The sequence below is a fragment of the Aethalodelphis obliquidens genome, unplaced genomic scaffold (assembly GCF_003676395.1).
Source record: "Aethalodelphis obliquidens isolate GAN/ISIS:26980383/991018 unplaced genomic scaffold, ASM367639v1 scaffold26, whole genome shotgun sequence".
Lineage (NCBI taxonomy): Eukaryota > Metazoa > Chordata > Mammalia > Artiodactyla > Delphinidae > Aethalodelphis > Aethalodelphis obliquidens.
In genome coordinates this window covers 10,840,258-10,855,204 of record NW_020837970.1, presented here as the reverse complement: position 1 = coordinate 10,855,204, position 14,947 = coordinate 10,840,258, and the positions used below count along the sequence as shown (strand labels likewise).

The 14,947-nt window shown below is 37.2% G+C and overlaps 1 protein-coding gene across 3 annotated transcripts in view; it reads left to right on the top strand.

The window, feature by feature from the left end:
- Nucleotides 1-14,947, top strand: part of HERC1 (HECT and RLD domain containing E3 ubiquitin protein ligase family member 1) — a 215,740-nt gene that overhangs the window by 10,885 nt on the left and 189,908 nt on the right. For 2 of the 3 annotated variants that reach the window (XM_027123253.1, XM_027123252.1), the window contains exon 2: nt 3,362-3,455. The exons of the other annotated variant lie outside the window; for it this stretch is intronic. The gene's annotated coding sequence lies outside the window, so the exon portion shown is untranslated. The remainder of the gene's footprint in view (nt 1-3,361; nt 3,456-14,947) is intronic. 3 annotated transcript variants of the gene reach the window in all.

Genomic DNA, 14,947 nt, shown 5'->3' with positions numbered 1-14,947 from the left:
TTCTGCATTGTATGGTGTTATGGGCTTGATCTCTTAAATTAGTGATTGGAAAGTTGCTTAATCTGGAGGCAGAAGACACTTGGCATGATGAAAGGGCAAAGATGGCCTGTTGTAATTGGCATGTTCTTAGTGTTATTCTTAAAGCCTAGGCATTTTTGAGAAATATAATTTAGATTAAAAATATAAAATTTAAGATTCAAATATAAATTAAAAATATAATTACAATACTGTTTTGATCTTTTTTAAACCAGTATTTTTCACTAAGACCTTTTACAGTTAGGCTGTAGTAATATTGATGCTGTTTTGATTGCACTGTAGATTAGCATAGGGGTGGGGCACTTTGCTTTTCTAAAGTCAGAAAGAGTTTGGTAGCTTCTGAAAAGAATCATGTAATGTGTGGCAGTAGGGAAATGCTGATAAAAGTTTAGTATGTCACCTGTTTCCCCTGTTCATTTTGAAACTATTCTGAATTGCTTTGGTTAATTGAAATTAGTCTGAGATATGAAAAGGAATTTTTCAAAACTCTTTAAAGATATGCTGTATAAGGGAATAAAGTCAGATGCAAATTCACAGAATCATTTCACTTTAAAGTAATTCATGATTGACAAAATGTGACATTGTTTTGCAAAAATCTAAAGAATTGCTGAATGTTTTGTATTTTTAAGTTGTAGCTTTCAGTTCTCAGTGATATTCTCCCTTTCCATGGTGCTCTCTTGTAACTGCCTCCTTATAACCAACCCCTCCCTCTTGGTCTGCCTTCTGTTGGTTTGGCTCTTTATTTCAGAGTAGGTAGGCAGGAAAGAGTTCTTGTACACAAGATAAAACTAGTCCTGTTTGGAGCTCAGTGAGCTGGAGCACTTATGCAATATGTCTGCTGACGATAAACTCCAGAAGTACCATAAGCCCACAGGAGTAGAAAGATAGCGATGACTCTGCAATATTGTCTGCAACTTAAATAGAAATTAAAAAAAATCATAATTAAACTATATTTTTTTCATGGAAAGCCATAAATTAGCTAGATATTGTTAACAGACTTGTAAATAAGAGTTAATTACATAGGAGAGTTTAGCATGTTGAGTGTTAGTGAAATTCCTGTCAAATGATTTCTTTTAGTACTTTATAAACATGATTTGTTCATAGTAAACTTAAACTCACTTATGCTTGACTGTGCATTAATCTATTATGGGAATATGTAGAGGCTATTTGCAGTCCTAGGTAGGTAATTCAATTCCCAGACAGTGTTTTTTTTAAAATTTTTTTATTACAAAGTATTTTAAACATATATTAATATAAAAGTAGAAAGGATAGTTTAAACAGCTCCTATGTACCCATCATTGAGCCTCCAGAATTATTATAGACAGTATTATTTTCTCTATATTTCTATCCACCACTACCCCACTCCCAACTCTGGACTTTTTTGAACCATATCCCAGACATATTTAATTTGTAAATTTCAGATATTTAATTTGTAAATTTCAGGTATTTCAGTATGGATCTTTAAAAGATAGTCACTCTCTCTTTTTTATAAAATAAGCATAATACCATTATCTTACCAAAAAAATTTATAGCAAGTTCTTAATATCAAATATGTAATCAGGTTTCATATTTTTCTGATTGTTTTATACACACACAGTTTGCTTGAAGTGGGATCCATATAAGGTCCATACTTTACAATTGTTTGTCTTGTATATTAAATCACTTTTAATCTTGAGACTCTCCTTCCATCTTTCTTTTTTTCTTAAAATTTTTTGCTAAAAGAAAACAGGTTTTTGAGAAGTTTCCAATAGTTTAATTTTGATGATTGCATCTCTGTACTGTAATGTCATTTAACATGTTCTGTCTCCTGAATTTCCTGTAGTAAATTGATAGAATTCATCAGATTTTTTTTTTTTCTTTTGGTAAGAGTACTTCATAGGAGGAATTTGTGTTTCCATCAGGAAGTATGTAAGGTCTTGTCATCTCTCTTTGTGATGTTTGCAGCTATTGATGATCATTGCTTTGATTTACTAATTCATCAGGGATTGCAAAATAGTGAAATCCTATTGTTCATGTATTAGATGGTGTTTTTTAGGATAGTTCTTCAACAGTGTAAATTGTATATTTAGGGCCTTGTATTTATATCAGAACTGGTTCTGGGATGATTTGACAGTGTTCTGTAGTGAATTCCTTTAAAAAGGGAAGAGCACAAGTTTTTATTATTGAAAATTCAGAAAAAACTTGGGAATATTGAATAACTAGAGTTGTTTAAAGGACATTTGGCCAATAAATAGCTGAACGTCTCATCATGAGATAATAGCTTGTCACCTACCATATGTAGCTGGTCATTGGTGTTTGTTCTTTTACGGTCAGTGTTCATATTCAGAAATTTCAAAAAGTAATTTGTACAAGGCAGCAGTTGTTAGTTTTTTGAGTTGGATTTCTCAGCGTGAATTTGAGAACAGGCTTTGTGTGTGAATCAGATTTAAGAAATATTAAGTTTATGTAACATAGCATATTTTGTATTAAAAGTTGTCAAAGAACTAGAGCAGCAGCATTTCCCAATGTAGCACCTTGACAAAAGCGTTTTAGGGTCAAATAAACTTGGTAAACAATGTGCACTTTTTCCTCTCTTGGAACGTAATATAGTACATACTAGCATGTAAAAGACCTACAGTAAAGGAACCTGTTTAACATTAACTCAGCATTTTCCAAATTTATTTGATCACTGAACCTTCGCCCTCTTCCCCCATAACATCTAGAAGAACTAGTGGAACAAATTTTCTAGGGAAACACATTTTGGGAAATGTTGGATTAGAGGGTTTGAACAGAGAATAAAGAAAAATGTCCAATGATGATGAGTGTGTATGACTTCACTACAATGATGTGGAGAAATTTTTGATAAGCAAATAATAAGAAGACATTTTTTTTCAATGAGAAAAAAAGTAAGAGGCAAATGTTGTTTGTTTGTTTTATCTTAGCCTGTAAGCATTATACTTTTAGAGAAGCAATGTTAGAAAAAGACTTCAGTCACATATAACATTAACTATATGCCAGGCACTGTTTTCAGTCCTTTATATATAATTTGTAATTTGTTTAATCTTTACAACAAACTTATCCAGTAGGTGCACTGTTGTTATCCCAATTTTGCAGATAAGGAAATTGAGGCACAGAGAGATTAAGTAAATAGTTCAAGGTTACACTGCAGTGTTGGTGATACAGCAGAGCCAGAATCTGGACCTAGGCACCTGGCTCCAGAGTCCTGTGCATAGCTACTACTCTACACTGCAAGATGTGGCAGATGGAGATCATGAAATATAAATTAGATTAAGAGGGGATATAAAGTCTGTTTGGAAGGACCATACATATTTTCTTTAACTTTCAGGCAGTCAGGGCCTACGAGAAGAATGTGGAGAGCTGACTGTATCCCAGTGAAGATAGAAAACATGGAGACCTGGGAAGTGTTATCAGTAAAAAAGGTACACCTCTTGAAGACATAAATTAGTTGTGAGTAGAAGGCTGAGTTAAGAGGACACTGTTAATACCAGAATTTCAGATGTAGAAGGGAATTGGAGCTTACTTTATAAGACCCCCTCATTTTATATATGAGATCTGAGTTTACATAGTTTGTTCGTGTGCTTGTAGTAGTAATCATAGCTCACATGAGTATATTTCATTAAAACACTTTCATGTAGATTCTTGTTTGATCCTCTAAACAATCCTGGAAGGTAGGTAGGTTCTGTATTTTCCACAACAAAGCTGGTTCTTGAATTTAGATATTCTGCATCCTAAAGGCTAAAATTTCCTATACTATTTCACATTGCCTCAGTTCTTAATGAATAACATATATTAAAGAAGACTACTGCATGCTTTTGAAATGAGATGAGGACTTGGGTCAGAAAGAAAAGCTGCATTTTAACAAATGGAAATGACTCCCTCCTAAGTGTAAAAAGTAATATATGCTGGGGCTTCCCTGGTGGCGCGGTGGTTGAGAATCTGCCTGTTAATGCAGGGGACATGGGTTCGAGCCCTGGTCTGGGAGGATCCCACATGCCGCGGAGCAGCTAGGCCTGTGAGCCACAACTACTGAGCCTGCGCGTCTGGAGCTTGTGCTCCGTAACAAGAGAGGCCGCCACAGTGAGAGGCCCGCGCACCGCAATGAAGAGTGGCCCCCGCTCACCACAACTAGAGAAAGCCCTCGCACAGAAACGAAGACCCAACACAGCCAAAAATAAATAAATAAACTCCTACCCCCAACATCTTCTTTAAAAAAAAAAAAAAAAAAGTAATATATGCTGTTGTAAAAAGTAATATTTAGATGGTATAGGGAAATACAAAGAAAAAAGTGAAAACTCACACCACACAGAGTAACTGCCGTTAATTCTCATGTGTAGTTATCCACATTTTTTCTAGATCTTTTATATATTCAGAGAATTGTTTCAAAATTATATATGTATTGTTTTATAACCTAAAATACTGTATTCTTAGAATATTCATAGGCATTTGGTCTTTTGCCTCTACTGTAGTAAAAAGGTACATGTGGGGACAGCAGGCATAAAATGGTAACATCCTGGGCCAACTGAGATGTATAGTCCCCTCCCCAGTACACACACTTTAATAGCTGACCTGTTAGTAACAGGGTGAATAGATAAAAAACCTGTTTGGGGTTAGGTTAATTTAAGGAGGCAGTGAGTACAGCAGTCGCCTCTTATCCATGGTTTCGCTTTTTTTTTTTAAAATGGGGTATAGTTGTTTTAGAATGTTGTGTTAGTTTCTACCGTACAGCGAAGTGAATCAGCCATATGTATACATATATCCCATCTTTTTTGGATTTCCTTCCCGTTTAGGTCACCACAGAGCACTAAGTAGAGTTTCCTGTGCCAAACAGCAGGTTCTCATTAGTTATCTATTTTATACATATTAGTGTATATATGTCAATCCCAATCTCCCAATTCATCCCACTCCCCTTTCCCCCTTGGTGTCCATATGTTTGTTCTCTACGTCTGTGTCTCTATTTCTGCCTTTCAAACAGGTTCATCTGTACCATTTTTCTAGATTCCACGTATATGCATTAAAATACGATATTTATTTTTCTCTTTCTGACTTGCTTCACTCTGTATGACAGTCTCTAGGTCCATCCAAATCTACCCACTGTCAACCATGGTCCGAAAATATTAAATGGAAAATTCCAGCAATAAACAATTCATAATTTTTAAATTGCTCGCCATTCTGAATAACCTGACTAAATTTCCTGTGGTCCTGCTCCATCCTGTCTGAGATGTGAATCATCCCTTTGTACGGTGCTTGTGTTCAAGTAACCCTTGTTTTACTCAATAATGGCCCCAAAGTGCAAGAGTAGTGACGCTGGCAATTTGGATATGCCAAAGAAGCAGTTAAGTGCTTCCTTTAAGTGAAAAAGTTAAAGTTCTCAGCTTCATAAGGAAAGACAAAAATCTATGCTGAGGTTCCTAAACTCTATGATAAGAATGAATCTTCTATCTGTGAAATTGTGAAGAAGGAAATAGGATTTTGTACTAGTTTTGCTGATGCACTTCAGACTGCAGAAGTTACGGCCATAGTGCAGAAGTGCTTAGTTAAGATGGGAAAGGCATTAAACTTGTACTGTAAGATATTTTGAGAGAGCAAAGGACCATATTCACATAATTTTTATTATAGTATATTGTTATATATACTGTTTTATTACAGTATATTGTTACATTGTTCTATCTTATTATTATTGTTAATCTTTTACTATGCCTAATTTATACATTAAACTTTATAATAGGTATGTATGTATAGGAAAAACATAATATATTTGTATTTGGTACTATCCTCAGTTTCAGGTATCCACTGGGGGTCTTGGAACATATTCCCTGTGGATAAGGGGGAACTACTGTAGTGTAAAGCTTTATTTTATTGTTTTTTTCTGTAGAATTTGGGATTATTGATTGTTTTGTAGTTTGATAGGGGAAAAAACTCTTTTCACACTATACTGGATTAAAAGACGAGTAACTCAGATCTCTTTAAGTAAACATTAAAAAGAATAAAGTATGGGACTTCCCTGGTGGCACAGTGGTTAAGAATCCGCCTGCCAGTGCAGGGGACACGGGTTGGAGCCCTGGTCCGGGAGGATCCCATATGCCGCGGAGCAACTAAGCCCATGCGCCACAACTACTGAGCCTGTGCTCTAGAGCCCGCGAGGCACAACTACTGAGCCCGTGTGCCACAGCCACTGAAGCCCGCGCACCTAGAGCCCGTGCTCCACAACAAGAGAAGCCACTGCGATGAGAAGCCCGTGCACCGCAAGGAAGAATAGCCTCCAATCGCTGCAACTAGAGAAGCCCGCGCGCAGCCACAGAGCCAAAAATAAATAAATAAAATAAATTAAAAAAAAAAAAAAGAATAAAGTATGGTTCTTTTGAACATTCTTATATGGGCTTTTTTAGTGAGTTTATGTGTGTGTGTGCGTCTGTATGTAACCATCTCTGATTATCAATACTGTTGCAGTGGTGGGAGGGGAAAGGAGCCTGTTGTGTTGGGTTGTGGAAGGGCTTCTTGTACTTGAAGTTGGTTCTTTAGCTGATCTTGCTTTCTCTTTTCTTGACTACATCTAGTAATTTGCTTTGTTAATCATTCTCTTTGCCCAAGCAGATTTTTGGCGTGATCTTATTTCAAAATGTTTTTCTTTTTGAGGATTGGATTATATTTTATTTATGTCTCTGTTGGTTTTAAATTGATGGTAAGGCTTATGATTTTAGCTATGCTAGTTTGTTTGCTTTTCCATATAAATTTTAAAGTAAGTTCATCTGTAGCTGCAAAAAATCTTGCTGTGATTTTGATAGTTATTGTATTAAACCTGTAGATCATTTTGGGGGAGAAATGACAATTTTATATTTAGTCCTCCAATCTAGGAACATGGCATATCCTTATTTAGAGCTCCTTTGATTTCTTTCATCTGTGATTTGCAATTTTTAGCATATAGATCCTGTACATGTTTTGTTAGTCTTGCATCTATGTATTTTATTTTTAAAAATGTTTAAAAACCTTTTAAACAAAGTATCATATATCTTCATAGAAGTGTACATACAGTAAATGTATAGCTTGATTAGTTTCACAGAGATGAAATTATTTTCAGATTCTGCTATTTTCTGTTAAGAGATATTCAGAGGGAGGTAGGATTCAAGATGAGGGAATAAGAAAAGCTTTCCGGCTTCCCTGGTGGCGCAGTGGTTGAGAGTCCGCCTGCCGATGCAGGGGACACGGGTTCGTGCCCTGGTCCGGGAAGATCCCACATGCCGTGGAGCGGCTGGGCCCGTGAGCCATGGCTGCTGAGCCTGCGCGTCTGGAGCCTGTGCTCCGCAACGGGAGAGGCCACAACAGTGAGAGGCCCGGGTACCGAAAAAAAAAAAAAAAAAAAAAAAAGAAAAGCTTTCCATTTCCTCCTTTGTTAGGTCTTCATAGTGTGACTTCACTATTTTGTTTAAAGGTGAATTCTCAAAGAACATAGTCAAAGATAGTTAAGCTCATTTCCAAATCAGTTTTGCCATTTAGGTTTTTTCTGCTATAATTTACCTCCAGTCATGTTATAATAGAGATTAGCTTAGATATTTTCTGATACAAGAATTCATAACTATTTTGAAACAGTGAAGAATGTGGGTTGAAGATTTAAGAGATGAAGAGGTCTGCCTTCTCATTTTTGTTGAACTCAGCTATTCCCTGCCCATTAGCTTCCTTCTGTGTAATTTGTACAGAGCACAAGCTTAAGTAAACTTATCATCTTGCTGTCTGGGTTTTATCTTCCTTCTAAGAAGGGTAGGCAACTTAGGGTCTCTGTTTACGGGAGCAATAATCCATCCCCTGCCCTGGTCCTTTTTGAGTAAGATTCATAATTCTAACTCTGAGTTTATAGAGATGATATCACTATAATTACTTAATTATGTTGCAGGGAAATTAAAAGTGATATTTGATTATCACAGATACTCCTAGGAATAAATGACCCTATTATGTATGCTCCATCAGGAAGGACATGGTTAATAATAGAAAAACCATACTTATTTAACTCCTCTGTATATTTTTATTGTAAAAGATAATCTTTTTTTCTTTCCTCATTTTTACCACTGGAGCTCAGCTGTGCCTGATTCAGCTGTTTCTGCACACTGCTCCAAACTTTTATTTTGAAAGTTTCTCAAATCTATAGAAAAGTTGAAGAACAACAGTACAATAAGCACCCATGTCCTTTTCACTTAGTTTCACAGATTGTAACATTTTGCTGCAGTTGCTTTTTTTTCTTTTCTCTAAACACACACACATACACGTTTTGTTTTAAGTGAGAGTAAATTGTAGTCACCAAGGTACTCCCTCACCCCTCAAAAAAAAAATATTTCAGGTGCGCATCTCCTATAAATGACATTCTCCATTGTAACCACAATACCTGTATCAGAGCTAAGGAAGATAACTTGAATTCATTATTTAGTATGCGGTGTCTGTATTTAAATTGTTCTCTTTGTCTCCCACATATCTTTTATAACTTTTTTGTTTTTTTCTGATCCACAATCCAGTCATATTCACATATTGCTTTTGGTTTTTAAGTCACTTTAGTCTCTTAATCTAGAACAATCCCCTGCCTACCTCCCCTCTTTTTCAATGATACTAATTTTACTGAAGAATCTAGGCTGTTTGTCTTACATAATGTACTATAATCTGAATTTGCTGATTGTTTCTTTAAGATTACATATTCAAGTTAAACATGAATTGGATGAACACTGTTTAGGTGGTGTGTGCTTTTTGCATCACCTCATGAGGCACCTAATGCCATTTTTTTCCATTATAGGTAACGCTAAGTTTGATCACTGATTTAAAGTGGTGGCTGTTACCAGATCACTTTATAAATGCACATTTTTTCCCCTTTGTAACTAGTAATTAATCTAGGGAGTGTGGTATTTTGAGATTGTGTGAAAATACTCTCTCCTACAACCTTTTCACAATGGTTGTAGCATCCATGGGAAGATTATCCTTGCCGGGATAATTCTTTTCCTTTCTTTAATAAAAAAATATTCTTAAGCAATATATGCACATGGATAGAAACCCACATGGTATAAAAGGGGTTACAGCAAAATGTATATCTCCCTTTCATTCTGTTCTCTCCACTTTCCTATTTTTTCCCAGAGTTAACAGTTTCTTGTGTATTCTTTCCAAGATTCTAAACCTCTCTAATCATGCATTTATGTATATTCTCTCTCTTTTTCCTTTTATACAAATGTTAGCATACTGCAGACTTCTCTACATCTTATTTTTTTTATTGTGGTAAAATACAGATAGCATTTTTAACATTTAAATCATTTGTAAAGTGTACAATTCAGTGACATTGAATGCATTCACAATGTCGTATAACCATCATTACTGTCTATATCCAAAGCTTTTCCAGCACCCCCAACAAAAACTCTGTACCCATTAAACAATAATTCCCTCTTCCCCTCTTCCCCCAGCTCCTGGTAATCTCTAGTCTACTTTCTCTATGAATTTGCCTATTTTTGGTTCCTCATGTAAGGGGAATTGTACAATATTTGTCCTTCCTTGTCTCGCTTATTTTGCTAAATTTAATACTTTCAAGGTCCATCCAAGTTGGAACATATATCAAAATTTCATTCCTTTTTATGGCTTAGTAATATTCGACTGTATGTATGTACCACATTTTGTTTACCTATTCATCTCTTGATAGACATGAGTTGTTTCTGCCTTTGGGCTATTGAGAATAATGATGCTATGAACATCGATGTACAAGTATCTGCTCGAGTCCCTGCTTTCAGTTACTTTGGATATATAACCAGGAGTAGAATTATTTGGTCTATATCTTAGTGTATTATTAACTTAATAAGTCTTGGTTATCATTTCAGTTCAACACATTCCAGATAGTTATAGATCTTACTTGTTCATTTTAATGATTGCCTTGAATCTCAGTGTGTGTGTATTATTTATTTAACCAGTTTCTTGTTGGTGAATTTCAGATTGTTTCCCCTTTTTGTTTTTTCCTTTTTGCTATTCTAAAAAAGGCTGCGATGAATAAGATATTTCTTAGTTTAAGCAGTACCTTATTCTTGATTAAAATTGCAATGTGAAAATGTTGATTGAGCCTAGTCTTACTGAGCATACCTTCTGAATATCCTTAAAATTCATCTCCTCACAAACCCAGTACATTATAGCTCTTTTATTTTAAGCCCTCATATCTTAACTTTTGGGATATTTCTTGTGTCCTGGGCATTCTTTTCTTCTCTTCATTCCCTTAGTATTATCCATGGCTCCTGCTGGGTAACTTTGTTATGCAGTGTTATCATACTGTATTGCAGTTGCTTACATATCCTTCTCCTCGTCTGGCTTCTGAGTCCTTTAGGCACGTGCTTTGTGTGAGATAGACTTTCCTACTATGGATACATTTTGCACATTCTTGTCAAGTTTCTAGTAGTAATAAATTAGAATACCTTTGTTAAAATTAACATATAGTTACAGAAGAAAAAACTTTTTTTTTTTACAATTAAAATGCCTTGTTTAATTTTTTTTTTTAAGATGTTGGGGGTAGGAGTTAATTAATTAATTAATTTTTGCTGTGTTGGGTCTAAGTTTCTGTGCGAGGGCTTTCTCTGGTTGTGGCAAGCGGGGGCCCCCCTTCATCGCGGTGCGCGGGCCATCGCGGCCTCTCTTGTTGCGGAGCACAGGCTCCAGACGCGCAGGCTCAAGTAGTTGTGGCTCACGGGCCTAGGTGCTCCGTGGCATGTGGGATCCTCCCAGACCAGGGCGCGAACCAGTGTCCCCTGCATTAGCAGGCAGATTCTCAACCACTGCGCCACCAGGGAAGCCCGAAAAATTTTTTTAAATGTACAAATAGGACTGACCTTAGTTCATTAGTAAATGTGCTAGGGGTACAGCCCTTTGTTTTTAGTTTTGTTTGTGTTTTGGGGTTTTTGTTTTGTTTTTTAAATGAAAAGATAAAAAGGTTACTTTGAAGCCAGTTAGTATTTGGTACTGTTATGTCTCTCCCTGCCTGCCCCCTGTTTCGTTTGACACCATTAGATCTTTCTAATAGTTGCTTAAGTTTTATTTTTTTCTCCTCAAAATCATATTCACATACTGATATTCTGAGATTGTGTGAGGAGCTAGCCATAGTACCTGCTTCCTACATTTTTGCTATTTCTCCATTTATTTTAGGGAGCCTCATAAGAATGAGTTCTTGAAGTGTAAATTGGATGTATCATTGGCAGTTCAGTGAGGATAATTTTACCAAAAATGTTGATTGCCATGACTTAGGCTTTAGAGGCTAGTAAATAGGTGGTTCTAAAGAAGGGGGAGGAGATTTTCTCTACAAACAATATATGATGAGGACCACTGGCCTCTTCATGCCTCTAGAAAATCCACTTTTGTTGAAGTCTATTGTCTGGTTCATGGCCACTGGTCAGCTACAAATTAAGGTATCCTGTATGTGCTGACGTTACTGTTTGCATTTCTGGAATAATTGCATCTATTTGCATAACAGGTTGGTGAACTCGACAAATTGATAATTTTTTACTCTTTTGTTCCCAAGGGTCGTTTCATTAAAAAGTGCGTTTATGTTCTAAAAACCCCAAGGTTGATAGCAGCCATTGTTATAACTATTACACTGAAAACAGTAATTAAAAGTGTAGTAAACTTGCTCATAGCTAGTTATCATAAACTTTTTGTACTAGAACATTGTATTGATTTTTTTTTTTTTGCGGTACGCTGGCCTCTCACTGTTGTGGCCTCTCCCGTTGCAGAGCACAGGCTCCAGACGCGCAGGCTCAGGGGCCATGGCTCACGGGCCCAGCTGCTCCGCAGCATGTGGGATCTTCCTGGACCGGGGCACGAACCCGTGTCCCCTGCATCGGCAGGCGGATTCTCAACCACTGCGCCACCAGGGAAGCCCTTGATGTATCTTTATTTATCACTCTTTGTCAACAAGAATGACTGTATTTCTAATGTTAGTGTATATTCTTAACAGAATATAAAAGAAGGAATTTAAAATAGTTCAAATTACTTCCCTTTAGGAGATATGTGGTGAACAATTAGAGACCATACAATGCAATACCTAACATTTAGTTTTCATAGTTTTCAAAGTACTTCTGTGTAAGAGAAATGGAAGTTCCAAGATAAGAAAGGTAATTGTGGGTTAAGGTTATTAGAACAGGTTTAATGGAGTGGGGGGTGGGCGGGGAGGACGTAGGATCTGAATTTGTACTGAAGGAAGTATAGGGTTTGTTATGTAGAGAGGAAGGGGTGGGCATCCTGGGGGGGGCAGCAGCGTGAGTAAAGGTGCAGAGTAGGAGTGAACACATCACAACTGAGTGATACTAAGGATTGGTAGGGATGCCTGCCTGACCACAGCAGAGGGCTGCTGAGGAGCATGGAGTGGTTAAGATTTGATGGGTTAGAGGGAACAGGTGGTTGTGAGCCTTGGGAAGCAGAGTGAGGAATTCTAAGCCTAGGGAGCTGTATTACTGAGGGTCCTGGCAGGAAATAAGTGAACTAGTTATAGAGATTTGGGTAGGGTTAAGGAAAGCAACAAGGGGTTGTGAAGTTCCCAAGGCCTAGCAGTGTCTGGAAGCCATTGGTACTTTTAAGCCAGAGGGGACAAGAAGAGGATTACTGAAGCCTGATGAGAGTGGGAGCAGTGGAAGCCAAGGACCTGTGGCCATAGGGGAAAGGGTTCCAGGTGGGGAAAGAGCCAAGGGAATAAGGACACTGATTTCTTTTTCTTCTCATCCTCTAATTTCCTGCTAGTGCCTCTCATTGGCGTGACCCAAATGGAAACTAGGGGAGTATGGACAGTATAGTCCTCAAGGTCAGCCTTAAAGGGCACAAAACAGAGCATAGAGAGATAGAGATTGTTTGGGAGACTGGGGTCAAATAGAGAATGCCTAGCCCAGGACCCATTTTAAATGATTGTAAAGTTGTAAGCAGAGGAATATTATACTGAAAATTCGCTTGTAGGAAGATTTGGTTTAGTGGATTTTGAGGGTCGTTTTAAGAAGAATCTCTCTTCAGGCAGAGTTCCAACTTGTAACAAAAAAGGCAGAATGCAATCTATTATCTGATTTATCCTTATAGACCCCATGGATAATATAATTTTTTAAATTTCTCTTGTCAACTTCTTAAGACCAGAATTAATTCATCTACTGCAGAGAGTTCCTGAGCCCCTGCAGCAAAAAAGGTAGGATGCCAGTGACTTAAAGGGGCAAAAGAGGGAGCAGTACAGAGCACCAGCCTTGAAAAGCTTGCCTGGTTGTAGAGTACATGGGGCAGTGGTGATGAAGACAAGTACACAAATAATAAATCAGGCAGAGTATGACAGATGTTACAATATGTGTAAATAAAAGTGTTCTCAGAGTTTAGAGGAGGAAGTGATCAAATCTGTATTGGTGAGTGTAGAGTGATTAAAACCTGAAAGGCTTCATGGAGGAAGTGACCTTTGAGATAGGCCTTTGAAGGAGAAATACGGATTTTGACAGGTAAAGATTAAATAGGTGAGGGCCATCAGTTATAGGGACTAGCATGAACAAAGGCACCGAGGTCAGAGTGTTTGGTTTGTTAAAATAGGATGTATTTAGGGGGATTGTGGAAGATGAAATCGGAAGGCAAACTTGGCTCCCTCTGAATGGATTTAAACCCACAACAATGTCTTGTTTTCTGTTTCATAGGAAGTGGAGAGCCATTGACTTCTTTATAAACGGTAATGAAATAATTGGTTAGAACTGAGCTTTAAGATTAATCCAGAAGTAGGTAGAATGCAGGGGAATGGGGAGACTCTTTGGGAGCCCGTTGCAGTTTCCCAGGGTAGGTTATAAAGGTTGAAACAGGGTGGAGCCAGTGGAAAAATGTTAAAAGAGGCTGGGGTGTAAAGGAAAGGCCTGAGTCAAAGACCGTTCTGTGGTTTTGATTAAGGGTACTTGAGTGATGTATGAGAAGGAGCTGGTTTTGTAAGAATGTAGGAGGGGAGGGGAGGAGAACATTAGGAGGTAGGGAAGCTGGAAGAGATTGAAGTTAATTCTGGACATGGTGAATTGAGAGTAGGCAGCACTGACATGGTGATATCCATGAGGCTTTTGGAAACAAGACCAGCATTCTGCAGGGGTGCTGTCCAGAGATGTGGATTTGGGAGGTATCAATGTAGTGAGGGGTTCAGCTTTAGCAATGAAGATATACAGTTGATGTAAAAAGAAAGGAAAATATTGAGAAGAAGAAGAGGAGGTCCCAGAACCTTTGGGCATTAAGTGGACAAGAGGAGGCAAGAGGTCTCCAAGTTATTGGTTTTTTTATTTGTTTTTGTTCAGCTTTAATGAGTATAATTAATATACAACAAAATTTACCATTTCAAATGAACAATTTTGACAAATTTTGACCAATGTGTGATCATGAAGCTGCCACCACAATCATGATATTTTTCATTTTCATTTTCATCATCCCCAGAAAGTTCTGCTATACCTCTTTGCAGCAGTTAATCCACTCTCCCTATTCCCTAGCCACTGGCAACCACTGATCTGCTTTCTATCATTATAGTGTTGCTTCTTCTAGAAGTGTATAGATACGGAAGCATAGTTATATACTTTTTTGTGACTGGCTTCTTTAATTTAGTGTAATTCTTTTGAGATTCATTTGCGTTGTTGCTTGTACCAGTAGTTCATTCCTTTTTATTACTGAGTGGTATGCCATTGTATTAATATACTATAATTTGTCAATCCATTCATCAGTTGATGGACATTTGAAATTCCAGTTTTAAGCTATTATGAATAAAGCTGCTATGAACATTCACGTACAGGTTTTTATGTGGTCATGTGTTTTCCTTTTTCTGGAGAAATACCTAAGGAGTGGAATTGCTGCATATATAGTAAATACAGTATATGTTTAGTTTTATAATAAACTGCCATTTTCCACTTTACATTCCCACTACCAGTTTATTAGAGTTTTA